A 14,012-nucleotide genomic window follows, 5' to 3' on the forward strand; every position below is an offset into this window, starting at 1 on the left:
GTCAAAGAGCAAACAGTTGTGTGTTGCAAATTTTTGAGGTGATATTTATGGAGACTTTATGGAGGTATTGGTGGGCATACTGGTGCCTCTGGGCACCACCTTGGCTACCCCTGCACTAAGGGACCCCTTATCTAAGCCGCAGAACTCTGTTGGACAATGAGAACTATCCGGTTGTAATTCTTAAGCATTAAAGGCCACACACCGCAGGCTAGGTCACAATACATCGTAGTGATCTGCATCTAAGTGTGCTTTTATCTAGATCAGGCATCCCCAAACTTCGGCCCTCCAGATGTTTTGGACTACAATTCCCATCTTCCCCAACCACTGGTCCTGTTAGCTAGGGATCATGGGGGTTGTAGGACAAAACATCTGGAGGGCCGCAGTTTGGGGATGCCTGATCTATATACAGTGGAACCTCGGTTTATGAATTTTTGGTTTACAAACGCCACGGACCCATCTGGAACGGATTAATTCACTTTCCATTACTTTCAATGGGAAAGTTCGCTTCAGTTTATGAACGCTTCAGTTTATGAACAGACTTCCGGAACCAATTACAGTGGTGCCTCGCTTAACGAATGCCCTGCTAAACGAAATTTCCGCTTAACGAAAGGATTTTTCGAGCAGAGGTTGCCTCGCTAGACGAATTCGTTTTATGAAAAATTCGTCTAGCGAATTGCGGTTTCCCATAGGAATGCATTGAAATTCAATTAATGCGTTCTTATGGGGAAATTTTTTTAAAAAAAAATCCAATGCATTCCTATGGGATTCGCTAGACGAATTTTTCGCTATAAGAAAAGACCCGTGGAACGAATTAATTTCGTCTAGCGAGGCACCACTGAAAAGGTTTCTTACTCTTCCAAAGACACAATCTTCCACTAGAAATTCCACAAAGGATCCAAGTCAAGAGAGTCACCCAAGCTTCTCTCGCCGTCTCTTTTTATGCCATTGCTTGTGCCCCTTTGTCAGCCCCTGATTAGCTCTCCAACATTTACCTCCAGGTCTCAGGCACAGCTTCTGTCTGTCAGTCAGAAGCTCCAGGAAGTACCTAGATCAGGCACCCCCAACCTTCGGCCCTCCATGTTTGGACTACAATTCCCATCATCCCTGACCACTGGTCCTGTTAGCTAGGGATCATGGAAGTTGTAGGCCAAAACATCTGGAGGGCCGCAGGTTGGGGCTGCCTGACCTAGATAGTTATTTGGGTACTTCCAGTGTCTGCACTTGCAAGGTTCATGTAGTATTCATCAGTGTGCAGAGTGGACTAAATGCTAACTGGTTCCTTGTTTCCTATTCTTGCTCCAGCCCAGGAGTGGGGAACCCCAGGTCCTGGGGGCAAATGTGGCCTGCCAGCTCTCTCTATTTCTGGCCCTTAGGATTCCTCCCCCACCCCAAACAGGACGCATCCCTCACCAGCCCTGCTCTGCACCTTCCTTAAGTGCTTTTGCCTGGCTGGAATCTGCCCCTGAACTTTGATCATGGCTCTTGTTTGCCTGGATGGAGGAAGAGGTGTGCACAGATACCTCTGACTTGTGCATCTGGAATGTAGCCTATAATAACAAAAGTTAAGAGTCAGATCCATTGGCCCTTCCCACTTTTGCCCCCCAGGAGACAAGCCTCTTTGGCTGAAAATGGTCCCCACCACCACTGTCCGAGCCTAACTGCAAGCTATATTTCCTGCTGCACTGCAACCAGTTTTATTATTTAAAAAATGACAACCACAACACCTCCTTCCACCTTTACCTGCCCTAAGGATGCAGGGTCACATTACGGACGCAGATTTGTTGACATCTATCGGGAAGAGCCAAAGTGACACGTCTCCATATGTTGTTGGTTTTTAAGCAATTTATTGAATTTTCCAAATAAACACATTAAACAAATTAAACAAAACAAAACATTAAAAAAAATACAACACATACAAATTTTCTCTTTTTAAAAACTATTCTCCTATCTCATATTCCCAATGCTCTGCCGAGCTTGACTTCCCTCCCTCCCCTCATTTGGTTTTCTTTTCAACTCTTATCTCGCAGTTCCTTTACTCCTTATTTTAAAAAATTCCTTCAGTAATGCCTTAAAGACCAACTAAGTTTTTATTTTGGTATGAGCTTTCGTGTGCATGCACACTTCATCCTTATTTAAAGTCATTTCGTAGGATTTATTTCAGTCCTGCAAGTGTCTTTAAACTTCTACAATTCCTCTCCATATAGTCCACAAATTTACTCCAGTCTTTTTAGAACTTTGCCTCTCCCTGGTTTCGGATCCTGCTAGTCAGCCTTGCTAATTTCACATAGTCTATCATTTTTGTCTGCCACTCTTCGATCGTCGGTAACTCCTGAGTTTTCAATTTTTGGGCTAACAAAGTCCTAGCCGCGGTTGTCGCATACAAAAACAATACCTGGTCTCCTTTTACAATCTCCTGTCCTATAAGTCCCAATAAAAAAGCCTCCGGTTTTTTGGGAAAGGTATATTTAAAAATCCTTTTCAGTTCATTGTATATCATTTCCCAAAATCTTTTAACTTTTTCGCATGTCCACCACATATGATAAAATTCACCATCCTTCTCTTTACATTTCCAGCATATTTTACTACTCATCCTATACAGACACGTCTCCATATGTTGATGGACTCCAGCTCCCATCATCCCTGACCACTGTCCATGGTGATCGGGGAGGATGGGAATTATAGTCAAACAAAACAGGACACTGCTTTGACTACCCAGTTAATGTTTTGCCAGGGTTCTGAGCTCTGGGACTGGGTCACACCATGTAAGTGTAATAATAATTTATTACTTATAACCCGTCCATCTGGCTGGGTTGCCACTTTGGGCAGCTCGGGGACATCAGAGTCCCTCCATATCAGGCATAGGCAAACTCCGGCTCTCGAGATGTTTGGGACTACAATTCCCATCATCCCTAGCTAACAGGACCAGTGGTCAGGGATGATGCGAACTGTAGTCCCAAACATCTGGAGGGCCGAAGTTTGCCTATGCCTGCTCCAGATATTGCTCAAATGCATCTCCCACCATCCCTGGCCGTTGAACCAAGGTCTGATAGGAGTCAGGAGACCAGTAGCATCCAGAGAGCACGACGGTGACCATCACAGTATAAATTTCTCCTTCAAGGCCTCGCATCCCTGCAGCAATTTCCGGCAACTGATCCCACCTTAAAGCTGTTGGGAGTTAGCATGTGAAGCTTGGTCACAGTGCAGTCGGTTGAAGGTAGGCCGCAGCGTTGCGAGTTTCCTTTGCCCAGCTGGCAAGCCGTAAGCAGTGTGGATTATGGGCAGGGAAACGCATCTCCAAGCGGCTCTGACTCACACAGGGCATTCCAGTACACAATATGGCTGGGATTAAGGAGAGAATTTGCCCAGGGCGGTGCTGATCTCCGTGGTGACCGAAACGTCTAGACTGGGTCTCCGTCCCTAGAAGCGTTTCCAGTAATTCTATCAAATGCATTATCTAGGAACGTATCAGAAATAAAATGACAAGAGGTGGGCGGTTCCTCTTGTGGCCTGCCAGTCTTCACTGGTGAAAGGAGCCCAAGAATCTGCGCATCGCCTTTTCCTGATGAGAGGCTGCCCAGTTCCTTCTAGTTGGAGCTTGGCTTGAAATGCTTGCGGTCATCTTTGGGGCTGGATTCTGCTATTTCGGTGAAGTAGGGTTTTTTTTGGGGGGGGGGGGTTGGATGTGGGAAGAAGTCAAAGGACTGCAGGCAGGTTATCTTATTTCCCACTTGCGCCTTCGGTTTACCAGAAGTCAAATGTGCCTTCCAGCGTATCTTTTGAGTTCCACTTTGCTATAATTTCCATTAAGCAAAGCAAATGCATATGATACTTAGGAGAAATGTTTTCAGCATAACATGCCTTGGGTGATGCTCCTTGTAGCTCCAGATTTTATTTTTAAAGCAAAATATATTGCACTTAGTGGGCGTGCCATTTTGTAAATACAGTGGTGCCTCGACTTACGAATTTAATCCGTTCCGAGGGCACCTTCGCAAGTCGAAAAATTCGTAAGTCGAAAAACGCCATTGGAAACGCGGTTTTCCATAGGAACGCATTGAAAACGGAAAAATTCGTAAGTCGAAGCAACCCTATCTAAAAATTCGTAAGTCAAAAAAATCCCATCTAAAACCGCCGGGTTTTCCCCCCGGATGTTGAGACATTTGTAAGCGCGCGGCCATTACCCCCATTTGTAAGTCGAAAAATTCGGTTGTCGAGTCGTTCGTAAGTCGAGGTACCACTGTAAAAAAAAGGCCCGAAGATGAACATTGGCCATTATTATTTATTTTCCCCACAGACGCAGCAAACGAAGGAATTCAAGGTGGCTGTTGACTGTATTTGTAGCAGGAAAGCAAACTTCTTGTTTTCTATTCTTTTTTGAGGCCATTTGTAGAATTAACAAATGAATCATAGCAGCAAACTTTAAAATATGTTCAAACTACTGCCAGGAAAGCATTTTCACACACCCTGGACTGTTCTTGCAAATTCTGTTATCAAAACACATGAGATGTGGCCCGGGCTGAGGAGAAAAATGTTTGAGCTGACAGGGAAGATAAGTGGGAAAGGGGTGATAAAATAAGATGCACATCACTTCAGGGGGGGGGAGATATTTTTGCTACTCTTGTCACAACAACTTTGTCTCCCCCCCCAACACACACACAGCTGTTTTTTGAGGAACTGTGTGTGACAATAATAAAAAAATTAGAATCGCTGCCAAATTCCACCCCAAGTGAGAGTTTTGGTAGGGCTGCCACACGTCTGGGTCTTTCCTGACATGTCTGGGAATCGTTCACCAAGATGGCGTCCGGGCAGATTTTTGCCGAGTTGGCATAATATCAGGGGAAACCTGGACATGTGGCAATACTTTTTATTTTAAAAAATCGGGGGGAGGGGGCAAAGGACAACACACACACACACCCCAAAAAACCCCACCTCAACAACTTTGTCCAGATCTTCACTATTGGAAACCCTATTTTGGGGAGAGACTAGTAAAGTTTTTCAGGTGCGAGGGGTGCAGACGCATTTCTAGGTTGCCGTGAAATTACACCTCCAGCAAACTTTGAAGTGAACACGGGGCTCTTGGTCTGGCAAAACATTTGACAGTTTCACTGTGTGTTAAGCAACAATAATTGCTGCTTCGATGCTTAATGTTAATTCCTTCTGTTTTCCAGTGCCAGCGCCTTTCCTGCCTCTCGTGTGTTTCTGCATCTCTCCAAAACGCATTCGTTACCCTCTGTCAATATATTTATAAATAAACATATATGCTTGTGTATATCAATGAGAAACAAGCCCCCCACTGATGTAACAAAACAAAGGGTTGTGTCCAATTATGATCTGCCCAGAATAGAGCCATTAAATTGATGGACCTAAGTTAGGCCACGAACACACCACATATTTCATAGAATCATAGAATCATAGAGTTGGAAGAGACCACAAGGGCCATCCAGTCCAACCCCCTGCCGAGCAGGAAACACCATCAAAGCATTCCTGACATATGCCTGTCAAGCCTCTGCTTAAAGACCTCCAAAGAAGGAGACTCCACCACACTCCTTGGCAGCAAATTCCACTGCCGAACAGCTCTTACTGTCAGGAAGTTCTTCCTAATGTTTAGGTGGAATTTTCTTTCTTGTAGTTTGAATCCGTTGCTCCGTGTCCGCTTCTCTGGAGCAGCAGAAAACAACCTTTCTCCCTCCTCTATATGACATCCTTTTATATATTTGAACATGGTTATCATATCACCCCTCAACCTTCTCTTCTCCAGGCTAAACATACCCAGCTCCCTAAGCCGTTCCTCATAAGGCATCGTTTCCAGGCCTTTGACCATTTTGGTTGCCCTCTTCTGGACACGTTCCAGCTTATCAGTATCCTTCTTGAACTGTGGTGCCCAGAACTGGACACAGTACTCCAGGTGAGGTCTGACCAGAGCAGAATACAGTGGTACTATTACTTCCCTTGATCTAGATGCTATACTCCTATTGATGCAGCCCAGAATTGCATTGGCTTTTTTAGCTGCTGCATCACACTGCTGACTCATGTCAAGTTTGTGGTCTACCAAGACTCCTAGATCCTTTTCACATGTACTGCTCTCAAGCCAGGTGTCTCCCATCCTGTATTTGTGCCTTTCATTTTCAATTTCAATTTTCAATTTCTCCTTGTTAAAATTCATCTTGTTTGCTTTGGCCCAGTTGTCTAATCTGTCATGGCTTCTCCCAAAGAATTCTGGGGGCTGTAGCTTGCTAAGGGCTCCGAGAGTTGTCGGGAGACCCCCTATTCCCCTCACAGAACTACAGTTCCCAGAGTTCCCTGGGAACAGGGATTGTTAAACCACCACAGAAAGTGCAGTTCTCAGCACCCTTAACAGCAATGGCGTCCCCCAGAGAATTCTGGGAAGGTTAGTTTGTTAAGGGTGCTGAGAGATGTTAGGAGGCTCCTATCCAAGTGTCCCAGATATACAGAGCCCATCCTGGTTTCTGATTTGATTCTGGAATGTCCTGCTTTTCCTTAGGATTTCCCTATTTTTATCAGAAAAAAAATGTTGGAAGATACGGAGTTATGCAATCCCCAAGCCATCTGAAGGCAGCCCTGTATAGGGAAGGGTTTTTTTTTAATGTTTTATGATGGTTTTATATACATTGGAAGCCTCCCAGAGTGGCTGGGGCAAGACAGTAAGATGTGTGGGGTAAAAATAGTAAAATTATTATGATGGAATAGGACGGCCCTATTTTTATCAGAGAAATGTTGGAGGGTAGGCCCTATTCACCTCACATGGCTGCAGTTCCCTGAGTGGTTTAGCAGTCAGTCCCTCTTCCCAGAGAACAGCTGGTGGGGTACTTGCCTGAGGTGCAGGAGCTCCCAAATCTCTGTGGTTTTATTTTTGTACCCTAATATTTGGTGGTCTTTCAGGGGAACACATTTGCCGTCCAGACTGTCCATGCTATCTGTTCTCAGCGCGTCTCTCAACAAGGCTCAAGCCACCTATTGTTTTCGGAGTTAATATTATGACTACTCCACCGTATTTCTGCTTTTATTATGTTCACTTCTGAGCAGCTGGCAAGAGGCGTCTGTCTGTGAGAGAACAATCCCTCCTGCCGATGAAGTACAACACCGGCTTCCCGTTTGCTGTGTAAACTGTTACAAGAGTGTCCCAGCAGGCTCCTGATATTAGCAGCCATTACAGATATACAGTGGTACCTCTACTTACGAATTGAATGCGTTCCAAACGCACATTCGTTAGGTCGAAAAAATTTGTAAGTCGAATCCCGTAGGAATGCATTGGGAGAAAAAATTCATAAGTCTGAAGCAACCCTATCTAAAAATTCGTAAGAAGAAGAAAAATCCTATCTAAACCGCATCCAAGATGGCGGACAGAGCTCCGTTCGTAAGTAGAAACATTCGTAAGTAGAGTTATTCGTAAGTAGAGGTACCACTGTATGTAGGGTTGCCATATTTCAAAAAGTGAACAGAAAAGCTTTCCTTTTTTTAGTTTTGCCCAAAGTTCTTGAGCTTGGTCTTTGCTCATACAATTTGAGGGAGGAATGGAAGAAGAGCCCTCCTACTTCAGATCACAGGTACAGCTAGTCCTCATTTCATCTCCATGTCGAGGCCAAGAGACAGTGACTGGCCCAAGGTCAACCCGTGAGCTTCATGGCCTAGCGGGGATTCGAACCCTGGTCTCCCAGGTCCTAGTCTGACACTCTATAACTACAGTACCACACTGGGGACAGAAGTGGTAGCATTATAATCAGGAAAACAAAGGCAACATCCCCCACATCTGAGTGCACACTGGAAATAAGACCATTTCCTATGTTGCTTCGTTTACACTCCAGTATTGGGGGGGGCTGCTTGGGAATCCAGAAATTCCTCCAAAGTAAAAGTCTTCACATTCACGCAGAAATGTTGCTTAGGGGAAACCAAAGGATACGTAGGATTTGCCTGTGGGGTGGGAGTCAGCGCTCAGCCGATAACTATCCCTTGATAAACATGGCCAGGTTTATCAAGGCTCTCCAGGAGGCCTTGGCAGTTGAGAAAGGATACGTAGGATTTGCCCGTGGGGTGGGAGTCGGCGCTTAGCCGATAACACTTGACAAATGGGCTGAGAACAGGGCCCTGGGCTCTTGCCAGGGTTGGGGATCTTGAGAGCTTCTGGGGTGTGTTTGATGAGGAGAAACTCCTTTTCCACAGCAAATCCAAAGCACAAAAGGGGAAGAGGGAGATGGAGGAGAGAGGGAGAGGGGGAGAGAGAGAGAGAGAGAAGGTTTGGGTTTGGAACTGGCTTCTTTCCAGATCTTCTGAAACTCCTTTGGCCCAGGCCTGCATATCATCAGCAACTAAATATGCCAATTATTTGCTGCCCTGCTGTTCCACCAGTATTTATCTGTTTGCAGAATGCAAGCAAAGAATGTGCAGGACAAACAAGTGCTGGCCTTTCCTGCCCTGGCTGCATTGCGCAGAGAATAGATATCGGTGAATTATATCCAACACACATAATCCTCCTCTTTAGACCTGTTTATTTTGGTTGAGCCTTGCGAATAACAGTTAGGGCTGCCAAGCAGGCGTTTCACAAGTGCCTGGTCTTCTGGGGGTTAGATAACAGACGGAGCCTGCAAACCTTTGATGGGCCGGGGTGGTAAAACCTAACAAGGGTTTGGAAAGGTGACTTGAAGGGTACTGTAGATCCTGGAAGGTTCAAAGGGTGGATCTTGATGGCTTCGAGGCTGGGAGAATAGGGAGGTTTATAGGCACTAGGGCTACTGATGTCTAACTGAACAGGATGCATAGTTGATACAGAACATATTACTTGATTTCATTGTTTATTAAGTACATTTATATTCCCCCTTTCCTCCAAGGAGCTCGAGATGGTTCACATAGCTCCACCCTTCCCATTTTATCCTCACACCAACCCCATGAGTTAGGATAGGCTGAGATTGACCTAAGACCATCCAATGAGCTTCAGCATTGAGGAGAGGCTTAAACCCTGGTCTTCCAGGGCCTTATCACTAATCACTGCACATGTAAACTCCCAAGACTCAAAGCATGGACCAATGGTAACATATAGTATGGGAAACAGCCTTACTAGAAAAATTAACCAATAAGCTGAAACTGACACGGGGACAAATAGAAGAAGGTGGCTTCACCCCGGTATGGCTCCCTTTTATCACATACACAGCCCAACAAGACAATGACAAAAATCCACCAACAGCGTACAAATCAACAGGGCCATCTCTAGGCCTGGGTCCGGTGGCGCGGGGCACCAGAGCGCCAGGCCACCAGGGGCACCGCTGCACCCGTTGAGAGGCCGCCCCAGGCGCGCCAGATGCAGCCCTAGGCACGCCTCTCAGCTGTTTCAGCGGCTTCAGGCCGCTCTCCGGAGGTGCGCGGGCCTGGGACCGCCTCCGCCGCGCGCAGGGGCATCGCAACGGGGCGGACAGCGCCCCATGGCCCAGGGCCAGCCTTACGGCCAAGCTGGATGGCACAGGGCGCCGGCCCTTCAGGCAGCAGCCGCGCTGGGAAATGGGACGGGGGGGGAGGCGCCGGAGGGATCCATCACGCCAGGGCGCCAGGTATGCTTAAGACAGCCCTGCAAATCAATATGGCTAACCTGATCCAAAACACCCATTCACCCACCCCACTCACACATGAAACAAAAACCACCGTAGCCAACCACAAATGCATAATCATACTCTAGGCCAACCCCATCTCTCACCACCAAAGGAACACAAGCGAACATCAGAGAACCTGCACAAGCGACGCTGACAACCCCCCCCCCCAATATATTTAGTAAAATAGAAACACCGTCACCCGAACCCACCCCCACTCGGCTTTCTCCCATCTACCTCTTTTCCCCCTTTCCTTCCCACTGTCTCAACAAATGAAACTGATCTGTAAAAATGTTACGAGAGACATTGCACATATTTCTGTAAATCGAGAAAATCCTTAATAAAATAAAAAACAAGAAAAAACAGCTGGTTCATTCAACAAAATGTGTAATATTGTTTCTTTCTTTCAAATATTTATAGACTGCTTTTCATTTTTTTTAAATCACTAAGCAGTTTACAAAGAAAAGCAAACAATATATTTAAATACATATCACAACCAAACAGATAAAACATCAAAAATCTATAAAACAGATTTCCACTTACTCAATGCCCACACAAATTCTGTTAAGCATAGTGATTTAATTTTCTGAAATGGGGAGTGCTTAAATGCATTATTGTGTGTTTGATTCTGGAATGTTCCCCAGTTACTCCTGTGTGATTGGTTAACTGGCCCCACAGGAGGTATCTTATTCCGTTCTCCATTTTGTTTGGTGTGCGAGTGACTTGACTGTAACAGCCGCATCTCCATGAAAGCTGAAGAAGAGACAGTGTTAGATAACACACACTCTCAACGCAATAGAGGAGAGGTGAGGTAATGTTTCTGTGTGAATGCATGTGACAGAAAGAAGTACAGAAGGTGACGTTCTTCCAAAGAAGCAGCAAGGAGAAGTCTTCTGGAAAGAGAAAGTAGAAATCTCCCAGGAGGAACTGCATAATAATAATAATAATAATAATAATAATAATAATAATAATAATTTATTATTTATACCCTGCCCATCTGGCCGGGTTCCCCCAGCCACTCTGGGCGGCTTCCAACAAAACACTAAAATACAGAAATCCATCAAACATTAAAATCTTCCCTAAACAGGGCTGCCTTGAGATGCCTTCTAAAGGTCTGGTCATTGTTGTTCTCTTTGACCTCTAGTGGGAGGGCATTCCACAGGGTGGGGGCCACTACCGAGAAGGCCCTCTGCCTGGTTCCCTGTAACTTAGCTTCTCGTAGCGAGGGAACCGCCAGAAGGCCCTCGGAGCTGGACCTCAGTGTCCGGGCAGAACGATGGGGGTGGAGACGCTCCTTCAGGTATACTGGACCGAGGCCGTTTAGGGCTTTAAAGGTCAACACCAACACTTTGAATTGTGCTCGGAAACGTACTGGGAGCCAATGTAGGTCTTTCAAATGTGGTCTCGGCGGCCACTCCCAGTCACCAGTCTAGCTGCCGCATTCTGGATTAGTTGTAGTTTCCGGATCACCTTCAAAGGTAGCCCCACGTAGAGCGCATTGCAGTAGTCCAAGCGAGCGATAACTAGAGCATGCACCACTCTGGAGAGACAGTCAGCGGGCAAGTAGGGACTCAGCCTGCGTACCAGATGGAGCTGATAGACAGCTGCCCTGGACACAGAGTTGACCTGTGCCTCCATGGACAGCTGTGAGTCTAAAATGACTCCCAGGCTGCGCACCTGGTCTTTCAGGGGCACAGTTGCCCCGTTCAGGACCAGGGAGTCCTGCATGGTCGTAGGGCCAGCCCTGGTCATGGTCATGCAAGTCTCGGAAAGAGAGAAAAACACAGATTTGCTTGAATGTTTAAGGAAGAAGAGCCAGTGAAAGTTGAAAGCTGTTGAATATTTTAACAAGCGGTTGGAAATTGTTTTAATTTCGAGAAAAGAGTTGCACATGATTTGGCTTCCCAGCTGCAATTTAGCTACTCTGCCAACAAATACCACACCACACCCACCAACACAATTTAATGTCAATCCAACCTATGCCAGCACACATTCCCCCGCACAAACGCACTCACCCTTACTCTCAACAATAATTGCCATGTCTGTCTTGGCAGCTGGAAGAGCTCAATGTGAGGTTGAGTTTTTAGATCACGTCCCCCTCTGTGAATGATCAGTTCCCACCTTTCAAGGCCAGCGATTAAACCAAGACAATCCCAGCCAGTTGACATTTCGGTTCACGCATAACCTCTCCATGTCCAGGCCGGGACGCAAGCACAATGTACTTCCTCGGTTTTACTGCCCTTGTTCACTTCATGTCATGCCAGCAAAACTTGATTTAGGAAGCTCTAATCACGAAGCGACAGTGTTTTTCACCGGCCCTTCCCGAAAAGATTTCCAGTGAGCCTCGCCGACTGTCGTCTAGGACGTTTTTGCCTGGAACAGTTGCAGAAAACATCTCTCTCCTTCCTGAGGGCTTTCGGGTAAGCTGCCCTTTTCTTTTATTTTTCAAAGGAAATGCAATGGGGGTTTGTTTATAAAGTGCTAAATACCTTTTTGTTATGCCAACAATCTGTTTCCCTTTGGCTTTCGGGGCGTTGAGCCTGCACTTGTAAATCACGTTGTCCACGGGCAATAAATGTGTCTCCAAAATGGTGGCCATTCCCAGGCATGATTTGTGGTGTGTTATAAATGAGGCCGCAACTTATTTCTTCCCAAGGCACAATGTGGGTCCTCCCTCGCCAATCTGGTGCCCTCCAGAGATTGTAGGATTCCAGCTCCCAACAGCCCCTGTGGTCAAGGATGGTGGGTTCTCAAGGGCACCAGGTTGGGGAAGCTTGTCTCGAGACTTTGGCAATGCCAAATGGTAAGTTTCTGCATCTTCTACAAGGTGTCTGGAAGCAGTTTGTTCATTAGCATCACAGTTCTGAACATGTTTACCCAGAAGTAAGCACCATTGGGCTAAGGATGAGGGAAGAAATGCAATTCAGTTCACATATCGAGGCAAAGCTACCTAATTTTCCATTTCTGAAACAATTTGCAAACATAAACACAATTCTCCCCCAAATTCTCACTTGCCTGAATTTTGCAATGTCGTTCTGCAGCCGAGTAACGGGTGCAAAAAATGCATACGCTAGGGTCAAGTGTGTAGAAAAACGCCTGTATTAGTGAAAATTACATTAAAAATGAATTAGAGCAGGCTCAAAAACTCTCAAAGAGGATGAAATGGAAGGCGGGGAAGGGGCGTGGCCTGAAGACAGGGTGTGTGGCTAGGGAGGACCTGGGGAGAGTCTTGAGGGCCATATAGAGAGGTCTGGAGGGCCACATTCCTCCTGGGCCCAAGGTTTCCTATTCTCATCTTAAAGGATGACATTTGTGAACGCAGAATGTCTCCTGGATCAGGAATCTGGGCAAGACAACTCTAATTCCACCGTGGCCCAAAACGGAGTCTTTTATAGCATTGTGAGAGCCCCCCCCCCCCCCGATTCAGAGTGCACAGGACAGAACTTCTTGTTCCAGCCTGGGGAAGAATCACAACTGCAGCAAGACAAGGGAAGCTCGGTTTGGTCTGGAGCCTTTGCTGGCATTTTTGAGCATCAACAGCCCAGGGTGTAGGAAACAGCCTCTGGTGACATTATTCAGTCTTTCAGTGGCTCGGTTCCAATGTGCCAGTTCATAAGAAACACATTTAGGAGCAGGGGTCACAGCCTTGCCACTCCTCTGAGACAAACCCCTTCTTTTGTCCGGTTTGAATTCCGTACAACGCAGCCGTGCTTGCCCTCTGACAAGTAAAAAGAAATAACTGTTCCACATGTAAAATTTAAGGCAAAAAAGAGACACCTGCATTTTTAAAATAATAATAATAATAATAACTAGAGATAAACAGGCTATTTCAAGTCAGTGTGTAGATTATAGCTCTCCTTTTCTGGGGCTTACACCGCAGAATCCCAAACCTCTCCTCTGTTTCCACCATTGTGAATATGTGGGTGCTGATTTTTTTAATCCGGCAACTTTTTTAAAAAAAATGCCAGCTCAGCAAGTGACATCAGGGCACAGATTTCTACATTGCTGTTGTGTTTATGCTTTCGTAAGTCTGCATTTAACATTGAAAATGTGGTTTGAATGCTCTACGGTGGTTTAGTTCTGCAAGCTTGAGTATCAACCATTGAGTAACATTGCTGGCCTGTAGAATAACAGGCACCAGGTTGAAGCAATGTTCTAAGTCAGGGGTCAGGAAACCTTTTCAGCAGGGGGCCGGTCCACTGTCCCTCAGACCTTGTGGGGGGCCGGACTATATTTTGGAGGGGGGGGGAATGAACGAATTCCTATGCCCCAGAGATGCATTTTAAATAAAAGGACACATTCTACTCATATAAAAAAACATGCTGATTCCTGAACCATCCGTGGGCCGGATTTAAAAGTCGATTGGGCCGGATCCAGCCCCCAGGCCTTAGTTTGCCCACCCATGGGATGGGGTCTTCCTAA

The 14,012-nt window shown here is 46.1% G+C and overlaps 1 protein-coding gene across 1 annotated transcript in view; it reads left to right on the forward strand.

The window, feature by feature from the left end:
• The first annotated feature begins 11,761 nt into the window (after positions 1-11,761).
• AQP1 (aquaporin 1 (Colton blood group)) overlaps positions 11,762-14,012 on the forward strand; it is a 75,821-nt gene continuing 73,570 nt past the window's right edge. Inside the window, exon 1 of the mRNA XM_035130067.2 lies at positions 11,762-12,010. The gene's annotated coding sequence lies outside the window, so the exon portion shown is untranslated. The remainder of the gene's footprint in view (positions 12,011-14,012) is intronic.

Source organism: Zootoca vivipara, chromosome 12, assembly GCF_963506605.1.
Source record: "Zootoca vivipara chromosome 12, rZooViv1.1, whole genome shotgun sequence".
Taxonomy (NCBI): domain Eukaryota; kingdom Metazoa; phylum Chordata; class Lepidosauria; order Squamata; family Lacertidae; genus Zootoca; species Zootoca vivipara.